Genomic DNA, 10479 nt, shown 5'->3' with positions numbered 1-10479 from the left:
CCCCATGCCCCTTCCCTCCCCTCTCCCCCAACCCCAGCATACTTACCACCTGGAGGCAGCTATATCAGCTGCCTGTTTAGTCTATGGCTCTATCTCCAAAGCAGCCGAATCTTTTCCAAAGCTTTTTACGACTTGATTTGGATGCTTTGAATCTATTCAGGGCTTTTAATTGGTCTCCCAATTCAATTCAGATTTGGAGATTCAGTCCCTGAATCAGGCCAAATCTCCTCCGAATTGAATCAGCTACCAAAGCTTTGCACAGCTCAACTTTGCACAGCCCAGCACAGTAAATTACTGTGAAGTAAGCGGAAATAGGCTGGTGTCGACATGTGCAGGCATTAAAGTATATTAATGCTGTGTGTGGTCTTACTTGGGACTAAAGTTAGTCCCAAGTCAGTCCACACACACAGGGTTATTGTGCAGTAAGGCATCGACATGTGCATTACTGTGCAGTAACTAATTGGGCATAAATTTGATACCTGTATCTTGCAGGTATCAAATTTACACCCAAGCTGGTGTAAGTCACCATAGTTACTGTGCAGTACGGGTGTGCATGTGTAGACGTGCACGCATACTGTGTAGTAATTTTAGGTTACTGTGCAGTAAATGTGCACATGTAGATGCACCCACTGAAAAGAAGATACATGAACACTAATGAAAGTACTTTTAAACTAGGCTGCTTGACTGGATTGTGTGGCAATGAATTCTCTTTATGAATTGCATTTTTTTTTCTATTATGGTCACCCAAACAAACTAGACACCCTTGGTGCCTTGTTAAATATTACCAGACTAAATAGTTGTTGATTCCATGTGATGCTCCAGTGAGAACTCGAGACTTCATCGATCCTTCTCTTCTAAGTTGTTAGTGTTTACTTTTCACCCAACTGATCTTGTTACTAAAGCTATGTGAATAATAGATTTTCCTCCCCTCACTCCAAATCACAGAAAGACCTGAAAACTAAAATAAGAGCAATACCAAAAAACAAAAATATACACAGCCCCCCAAAAACAAATGATCAGCCAAACAAAAGATTTTATTTAATTCAAAACAAAAGATTTCATTTTGGAGTTCTTTGTTTATTTAATAAAATCAATGAAAAGAACAAAACATTGTTTAAAAGTAACAAATGTTACAATAAAACGCTTCCTTTTCTTTGCAATTAATTCAGCAACATCAATATGAATTTACCCATGTTCTGACTGACCTGAATCTGAGTATTTCCGGGTGGGAAAAAGACTGGGCAGAAATATTTTGGTCAATTCTACTTCTGATTGCTCTGAATTGCCGACACAACTAGTTTATTCAAGACCGTGCATATTATCAGGCTTCCATATTCCTACTTATGCAATATCTTTTTTTCACCAAGGATTTTGGGGGAATGTGGTAGGACTTCTCCAGGGTTCAGGACCACTAGATGGTAGTGTACTATTAATCATTTCAGTTCAACAACATGTTTAGGGGCTGCAGGAAGAAAATACAGAGGGGGATAGAAGTCTATATAGGAAAGAGTTTGAGGAAGAAATGCCTTGAGTTGAGATGCAGAACCCTTTAGAGAAATAAGACCCCAAACCTGATTTCATGGAGCAAGGTCTTATTAACCTCAGTGACACACCAAGAGTCCTAAAGGGAGGTAGGAAATGTAATTTTGAGAGAGAAAAAAAAAAGTCTGGGAGCAAAAAGAAGGCTTCATAGTACGGCAGAAGAGGGACTTAAAAGAAAGCAAGTGGTACGACTTGCAGGGGACAGATAGAGGAGTGTGTGGCCTGGTTTCCAGAAGGGCAAAGATCAGCTCAGAAGAACAGAAAGCAGAACAAACCAGACTGGCTGTTGCCTCGTTCCCTCTCAAGGCCAGCAAATGTGGTTCATTCAGCACTGGTTTGACAACCGGGGAGTGCTTTACCACCCTGAGACTGTCCAAAAAAATCATTACCTGGGAGAGGAAACTCGATCCAAACTTTCTAATTAAAAAGAAAAGGCAACACAGAGGTAATAAAAGCCGAGCTTTGCAATGTCAGCTCCTGCCTGCTCTCTTGAGTTTTCCTTTTGTCAGCAGAAGCAATTGAGAGGGAGTTTGCCAACCCACCTGAGTTATTCTTTTGTTATTAAAAATGATCCATGAAACCAAACTGAGTGGAAGCAAGAAAATGGGTTAGAAACCCAAGAGAATGGAATGATCCATTCTCACGGGGATCGGACTAGGAGAGGAAACACATGTTAAACCAACTCTCCCGGGGATTAGCATCTCTGTCTCTCAAGGCCTGGCTGTAGGGAAGCTCTCTTCTGCTTTAACCACTTCCATTGGATGAGCTGTACATTTAAAATGGGACACTGCAGTGATGCAGATGCCGTGGCACGGGCATGGCTTATTTCTGCAAATTTAGGGAATTAAAAAATACTGCAAAGATAATGTCCCATCGTATCTCAGGGGGAAACAACAGCCACAAACTTCCTAAATGTGAGAAAGCAGGACAGTGGACAAGCTGCTTATGGGCTCTCTTTCCCTTGAGGTTTTCAAGAAAAGGCTGGAGGAGCATCTGGCTGGGACTATTTAGGAATAGCAGACCCTGCATCTAAATGACCTCCAAGGTCTCTTCCAACAAATTGTTTGAAGGAGATATTCCACCTTTATATCGGTATAACAGTATCTGCACTAAGAGTTGTACTGATTGGACTATTTAAGTAAAAGCACCGTAATGTATATGTTGACCAGGCTCCTATCACTGTTGTTCACACCCATGGGGAGATCTACCATTGAAAAGTGATGTAGCTCTGCTGACGTCCATGGTGTTGTCCTGATTTGGCCCAGAAACTAACACAGTGATATTTGGTTTCATGAATAAATTTCACTCGTGTGTAGTGTTGTCTCAAAAGCACCGTGTATAATTTAACACGGTCCATTGCAAATTCAACTAATGTGAATCTCACCAGTTTGCATAAAGTTTCTTACCATCAGCCAGCATTTCTGTCCAGTGATAATCATATTACCAGTGATTTTTAAAGTGCTGGGAGCCAAGCAAGAATACATCCTGAGGCATTATGTTAGCTGGAATTTGAATTGTCCAGCACTTAACATGAGCTGAGCTTAAGAAACGTCTGTGTCTGTTCCCCTGTCCACACTCGGTCTGTTTAGCAGGCAAACACTTAGGACAAGACTGTCCCTTCTGCACGTCTGTACAGTGCATGTGCGATGCAGCCCTGTCCTCGGTGAGGGGCCCCAGATGCTACTGTTACAATGACTTAAACCTAGGGGAAAAAAAGAGAGGAGGAACCTTAATTCCATCTTTTGCTAATTGTGAGAGCTGTCACATGGTGCATATTTTAAAAATCCTGGCCCCAGCCCTTTCAAGTCAAGTTGGGAGCATTTCCCTTGACTTCATTGAGCTTTGAACCCACCCTCAGTGTCTTAAATTGCCTTATTTTTTATTTTTAAATGTATTTAATTTAATCCAAAGCTACCTCATTAAGGAAAGCCTCATTAACAATTGACCATCCTGTTTATTTTCTTTTGTTCTGCAGAGCACTACTTTTTAATGAAGGGACGGCTGGTTGTATTAGTAAGGATTTGCCATGCACAAGAGGGGGGAAAAAAGGAAATCTTTTAACACCCTCTTCATTTCCTCCTCCTCTTTTGTGTAATACATTGTTAGTTTAAATTGTTACATTGGATTAGGGGAAATGGCTTCAATGGGAATTTCTCCAGACGCACACGTTGGCATTCGTATAAGCACATGCAAGGGATGGGATGGAAATGTTAGCCTGATAATTTGGCTTTGAACTGTGATCGTCCTGTGCTGTTCAGATACAGAAATATAGACTGAGTACTTGCCTCAATGCATGGCCAGTTCCCTGCTTGGAAATTATAGCACAGCAAGATGTGAATCCTGTTTTCGATAAAGCACTACTAGTGAAAACCCGAGCAGAGGGCAGAGTTGTCACAGCTTCTGGTGGTTACTATTGTAATAGAAGAAATTACTGTGAGCCAAATTTCTGCTCTCCCTTATCCTGGTGAAAAACATGAAATAACCTCACATGAAAGCAGTAGGTTGCTTTGGTTTTCCTGGGAGCAGAGGTTGGCCCCTTTTGTCTTGCCATTGTGTGTCTTTTGGACCAACGTCGTAAAAAGAGGCACAGCAGTCTCTGCTTCTTGCTTCAAGGGGAACTGCGGCTGGGTCCAGGATGTGCCACCTTGCCAGATGCTGTGCAATGGGAATAAACATACCTCCATCATGGGATACATGTATTATCCTTACTGATGTGGGACTCGCAAGATTTAAGGAGGCGATTGTGGTGCAGCGCCATGGCTCTCAACCTTTTTAGACACCAAGTACTTCTCGATATCCTCAGAAAATGCCAGCTCATAATTTCCACTCCAGTTTTGACTAGGGGAAAATAATGCAGCCATTTTTTTTTGGTTGCTAAGACCTCAGAAAGATCACATTAGGTCAGACTGTTTTTAACACTATGGATTCCTACTTGACGCCTCTGGGTTTATCCAGGCAATTGTGTTTGGACACCTGACAGCACCATCATTGTGCGGTGGTACCCTTGAAAGGATCTCGAGGCAGCCCAGCATGTTGTGGCACCCTGCTTGAGAATCACTAGTACATAAGGGATAATATCAGTGGGGTTGGTCCCGCTTTGAGCAGGGGTTTGCACTAGATGAGATCCTAAGGTCCCTTCCAACCCTCATTTTCTATTATCCTATGACTGGAGAGTGACTCAGGAATCCTAATCGTTGTCTTTGTCACTTATTCATTTATTGACTTGGGCAAGACATGTCAGTCTTTTATGCCTCGGTTTCCGTTCCTATTTGTGGTCTGTCTTTGCTGTGAAATCTGTATAATGAGCATTGTCTCCCACTCTGCTGGTTAAATGGGTGGTACAATGCCTGGGGTCTTTACTTCTTGAATGCCAGGAATAAAGAAGAAACCAGATGTTGTTCATTTATAACCTCTTGATCAGACTGAGTAGCAGTCAAATCACAGAGCAGTTAAAGGTACAAGGAGCAACAGCAAGGGAGGTGAGAGTTTCACGTGTGGCCCTTCTCTGGAAGTCAGGTTCCCTAGTAGCCGTCTAGACTGGTGCGTTTGCCAATGCCACAATATCGTGCAAGCTCATTAAGGGAGGGCACGGTACATGCTGCTCTCACAGTTCTGCCTGTACATCCTGTGCCATGATAATCCCTCCATGAAAGAATCCCTTGCAATGCTGAAGAAACAAGGTCTAAAGACAACGAGGCTATCAGACGTCTCCAATATAGCAAGATGGTTTTGTCTGAGCCTGCTTGCTGCTGCCTGTGAAAGAGTTAGGGGTGAGGGAAAACAGCATTGCGTTCAGAAAGTCAGCTGCCTTCCCCTGCCTGTGCAAACTCTCCAGGAGACAACTTTGCAAAGCATTGAAAATTCATCTTAGGGGACTTGGATCCTTACCTTAATTGATTCCTTTGGCTGAAGAAACTCAAGTCCTGCCTTACCTTGCTGCGTAGGAGAATCTTTTCTGACATTGCATTATTTAGTAACTCGGGAGCAGGCATTGTGATGTGAAAGGCTCTGAAGTCTCTGAGCTGATTTTTCCCTTGGATTATTTAAAGGAGACAGAAATGTTGATGACATCCAGGCAGCTGACCTGCAGGTATTTGAGGGGAAGTCATTTGTACAGCATCAGTGCACCTACCAGATGCCAACAGCTGCAGGAGACTGAGTGCCCCTCGTTAGGCAAGGAACAGGTGCCGCATAGTTAAAGAGAAAGCCCCGCTCTGCCCATCATCACCCTGTGACTCAACCTTGAGCTGGAGGGATCACACAGGCTAGTGGAAGGATTACTCACTGTCCATGCTCATTCAATCTCTGACTTATCTAGTGCAGCAACCAGCTAATTAGTCCCAGTGTGGGATGCTAATTAGTTCCAGCATGGCTGCCAGTCCACTGCAACTGTATCTAAGACCACTCATTTCGTTTCGGCTAAGCATGTCTTTACCTGGCGACCACTCTTGGTTGCTCTCAGCCTTCTCTGAGAAGCAATGTAAATCACTTGTATCCCAGCTGCACTTGCAAAGCTCAGCAGAGATCTGGGTCTTGCTATTCTAGGCATCATGTCTGTCTATGGGGGGAAGGGGAGAGGATAGGAGACAAGGCAGGGGGGAGAGCAGTAGAAAGAAACGAGTTAGCAGACATTGCATGAGAGGTCAGAGGGGAGCTGGGTCTCAGTCTCCAGTCGAGCCCTCAGTCCACTAGACATCAGTGTCTTTCTCTTTACCGCCTCATGAACTCCTGAGATGACCCCGGTATTCTGCAAATACGTGTTTGAGTCCCTGGATAACCTCATATCCCGCGGGTGCAGGTTTTCAGTTCAAATGAGCGCTTGCATGCAGCAATACTAACCCAACCTCTGTGCTCAGCTGGACTCCACTAGAAATAGGATGAGGCTAGTCCTTTATTGTTAGATTCCCTTTGCTTCCTGTTTCCAGCAGAGTCAGGAATGGCATGCGAACAGCTTTTAAAGTGCAGTGGTATAATACAAAGTCCAGAAAGACGTGGGGGGGAGGGAGGGAAGGGAAGGGGATGGGAGAAGTAGGAGGAGTAAGAGAAAAGATAAGTTCATGCAGCAAAACCTGTTCAAAAGATTTGATTCTCTTTTGTTCTAGAAACTGGAACGGTACTTGTGGGGTCTTGTCGCAGTGAGTTGGCTAGTGTGTAAGTGCACCCTAACTCAATTGACTTGTGAGAAGCTATTTCAAAGACAATAGTATCAGAAGATCCACAGGGGCACAAATGGGTTTTATAGAGGTGTGCACAAAATCTTCAGGCACTTAGATGTTGCCTTGCTGAGGCAATGAATGCCATGTATGCATGCAGGGCATCAGGTATTTTCTTTCCTCCCCACATTTCTATGCCTCAGGAGATCAAATGGACACTAAAGGGACATGAAGACATTTAGGCTGGGAGCTGAGATTAGTTAGAAGGTTTCTAACTATTGGAGGAGTGAAGTCCTTGGAGGACTTTCCTAAAGTAGAGCGGCAAAGAACCTGCAGTCCTTCAGGATGGAGTTTGATGCACTCCATGTGATATGTGACTTTAAGAGTTTGGTATTGGGACCAAATGGAAACGTAATCTCTGTGCAGGCTGCTGGTGTATATGGAAGGGGTCTATTAATGCCATGCTTCATGACTTCTGCTAGTTGAGGGTTGGGGCCAGGAAGCCCTGCCCCCCCCTTTGAATGCTTTACTTTTTCTGTGTTTGGTGTGGTTACTTTCTACCTCCCACTTCAGACATGGACCAATATTAAAGGTGATGGATTAGCAGGGGTGTGTTCATGCTCCTCATGATATTGAGACCTAGCTGGTGGGTAATGCTCATGTACGCAGGGTCAAAGCAATCACCAGATTTGGAGTCAGGAAGGCATTTTCCTCCAGACGAGGAGTATGCATCTTTGACTTGATTTTCTCTATAGCGTGAGACATAGTCCATGTCCTGGGCTCACCTGAGGATAATTTATCTGGCAAATTCCCTCCTACTGCTTGGAGCTAGGCATTGGCAGTACCCTTGTGCTGTTGTACATAGGGTGTAGTATAGAATGAAGGCCAGGATGGATGTTCCTGTAGACACTATTGGACAGATGGCATCTTGCACGTGCCAGGGATTGGACTCTGTGACCTAAGAAGTCCCTTCTTATTCTATATTCCTATTTATTGTAATTATTAAGGCACCAAAGCCTACCAAATATGAGAAGCCTGCAAGATAGGCACATGAATTCAAGAAAAAGCAACACAGTAAAAGTGATTTTTAGAGGAATCTTTTTGCACCATTTGGCTTTCTGAAGTTACCTATGAGTTCTGGATGCCTGCTCAAATGGAAAACTATCATGTACAGTGAATGGCAGATGGCGGTGGAATTGCTAGGGCACTGAATGAAAGTAGAAAGCAAACCAGTGAGGATTAGCTCCAAATTTGAACTAAAGAAGTAAAAGTAATCAGACTCATTTTGAAAATACTTTGAAAGGCAGGGAGAAACTCTTGATCATTTTAGCTTGCTTTACAGCTTCACTATCTCTTTCGCTCTAATTTTCTTAATTGCTCTTGTAGTAGCCTCAGCAATGTGTAGGGCAATCCCTATCCATAGAGAACAGCAGTCTGTATCCTAGAGAGCTTGTATTTGCAACCCAAAGTGTTTAGATTTCCCATAAATAATTATAGATACATTATGGGAATGAAAAGGAGAAGAAATTGTCATCATTTTCAGGGGTCAGTTATAAAATATCAGTCTAGCCCACCAACCCATCCTATGGCCTTAACCCACTGCTCAGGAAAGTCTAAGGTAATTTTGTAATATGGTTGAAGGGCAGATAAAATCTGGTTTTGTCAGACCAAGAATGTAAGTCTGGGAATGAAATGTCTCACCCCAAATCCCTTGGTACTAGATGCTCATAGACAGCTGTTATAATGAAGCACAAGAGCAATATATACTGAGAAAGTCAATATATACTAGGAGTTCATGTGTGAATGTGTTAATAGGAATCAATACATGTCAATGGATAACATGGGAAGACCGAAGGGATAAAGTCAATAAAAGATGTCATGTTTTGTGTAATTCAGAAACATCTGCTGTTAAATAGGAGGTTACAAGAATATTGATGAGCAAGAAGGAATTAGATTTGGTTTTCAAAGGTTTCTTCATGACCTGTGTGTGAATTGCTTACAGATATAGGGCTAGAGTCTGAAATCAGGAAAGCACACACTTAAAGGTTAGCCTGATAAAGTGAAGCGGTTGGAGTTCATTGAAGTAATTGCCAGAGCTGCTGCTGTTCCTGTTATTCAGATTTATATTCTGCCCTATTCAGGAAGGCTCAGGGCAGTGTACAATAAATGGCAAACAGCCCCCACACACAAAATAACAGCAGGCTCCCCAGATGACACCCCAGAACTTGAAAACTGCATCCTATCCCCTACTCTTCCTCTTCCCCGCCCATCATCTACGGAAGCAAACACTCTGCTATATCCTCACTGTGCATCTCAACCCCCACTTCCCCATTCATGTCTAAATATAAAAAAAATCTCTTCCCACTCCCCTCCCCATTGCCTGTCCACACTGTCCCACTCCCCTGCCTCTCACCCAGGGGATCTCCCTCTTCCATCCTCCCTCCTTCTCCTACAGAGGGTCTGTGGCTCTCCCCAAAAACACCTAGTTCCTCGGCTTCTCCCCAACCAACATATGACTTCAACAGGGTCCAACCAAGAACTGGTCTGAATAAGGAGATTTTAGACTCCAATTTAGGGGGTGGAAATCAGGTCACTAACACAGAATTCCCAGTGCTGCCAGCATCTACAAGAAAGACATTTGGTTGATGCTTGTTTTCCCTTCCTGTTTGAATACTAGAATAATATTACTTCCATCACTGCTGTCACTCTAGGGAAGTTCTGTCCTTCTCTATACAGCACATAACATGAAGAGACCCTAATATGTTCCAGGTCACTAAGTGCATCCTATGTTTTTAGGTCAGCAGAGACTATTGTGGTTATCTAGTCTGACATCTTGCATAACCAAGCCTATGCCATTCTATCCCCTCGTACCTCCACCAAATTTGGTTGAACCGGGGCATGTCTTTTAGCAGGACATCTGCTCTTGAGACACTCATGCAAATATTTATTAGCAAATTGCTAGTAAGTTCACAAATCAGTCTTAAAAGATGCTGCTTGCATGATTAGAGGGTTAATGGCATGCATTGTAGCAGGGAAACACAGATACCTGAATAGGTCAGGAGAATGATTGATGGAGGAAATGGTTTTTATTTTCCTTGTGTTTTGGGTTTCTTCGTAAACCTTTGCAACATGTTTGACACATTTGTCAGACCAAATAAATAAAGACAGTTGTAAGAAGCTGAAATATCCTTAGCTCTTTTATAGTGTTGTTCACTTGTAGCACTCCAAGACAGCCAAGTCGGAGTTGTAGGGCTGCCGGAGACTAGTTGTATTAGCAGGTTTGTTTTTCTTCCTGATAAGCTGCTGCCAATAATTCCCTCCATGCTGGCATTCATTGACACACCCAACCTAACTAGCATGCCACTTGGTTCAGAAGTCATGATGGGAACACGCACACATACCAGACATTTCCTTTCCTTACTCACCAGCCACCGATGGACTAAATCCTTGAACGAGTCATACCCAGAGAGGTGGTGCAGTCTCCATCCTTGGAGGTTTTCAAAACATGGCTAGACAAAACCTTGGCTGGGATGATGTAGTTGGGGCTGGTCCTGCTTTGAGCAAGGAGTTGGCTTAGATGTGACTGCTGAGGTCCCTTCAACTCTCATTTTCTGTGATTTCTATGTCAAGTCAGGTCAGTCCCTGGGCTGCTGGAACTGTTAGGCCACCTTAGATGCTTTAACATTCTGGCGCACATCCAGGAGGGGCCAGCAGGGGGCTGCATGCTTAGGGGCAACCAGCACGGGTTCATCAGTGGCAGGTCCTGTCAGACCAACCTGGTGGC

Source organism: Gavialis gangeticus, unplaced genomic scaffold, assembly GCF_001723915.1.
Source record: "Gavialis gangeticus isolate Ggan-Ray unplaced genomic scaffold, GavGan_comp1, whole genome shotgun sequence".
Lineage (NCBI taxonomy): Eukaryota > Metazoa > Chordata > Crocodylia > Gavialidae > Gavialis > Gavialis gangeticus.
The sequence above is the reverse complement of the archived record's forward strand: the minus strand, read 5'-3'. Positions refer to the sequence as shown.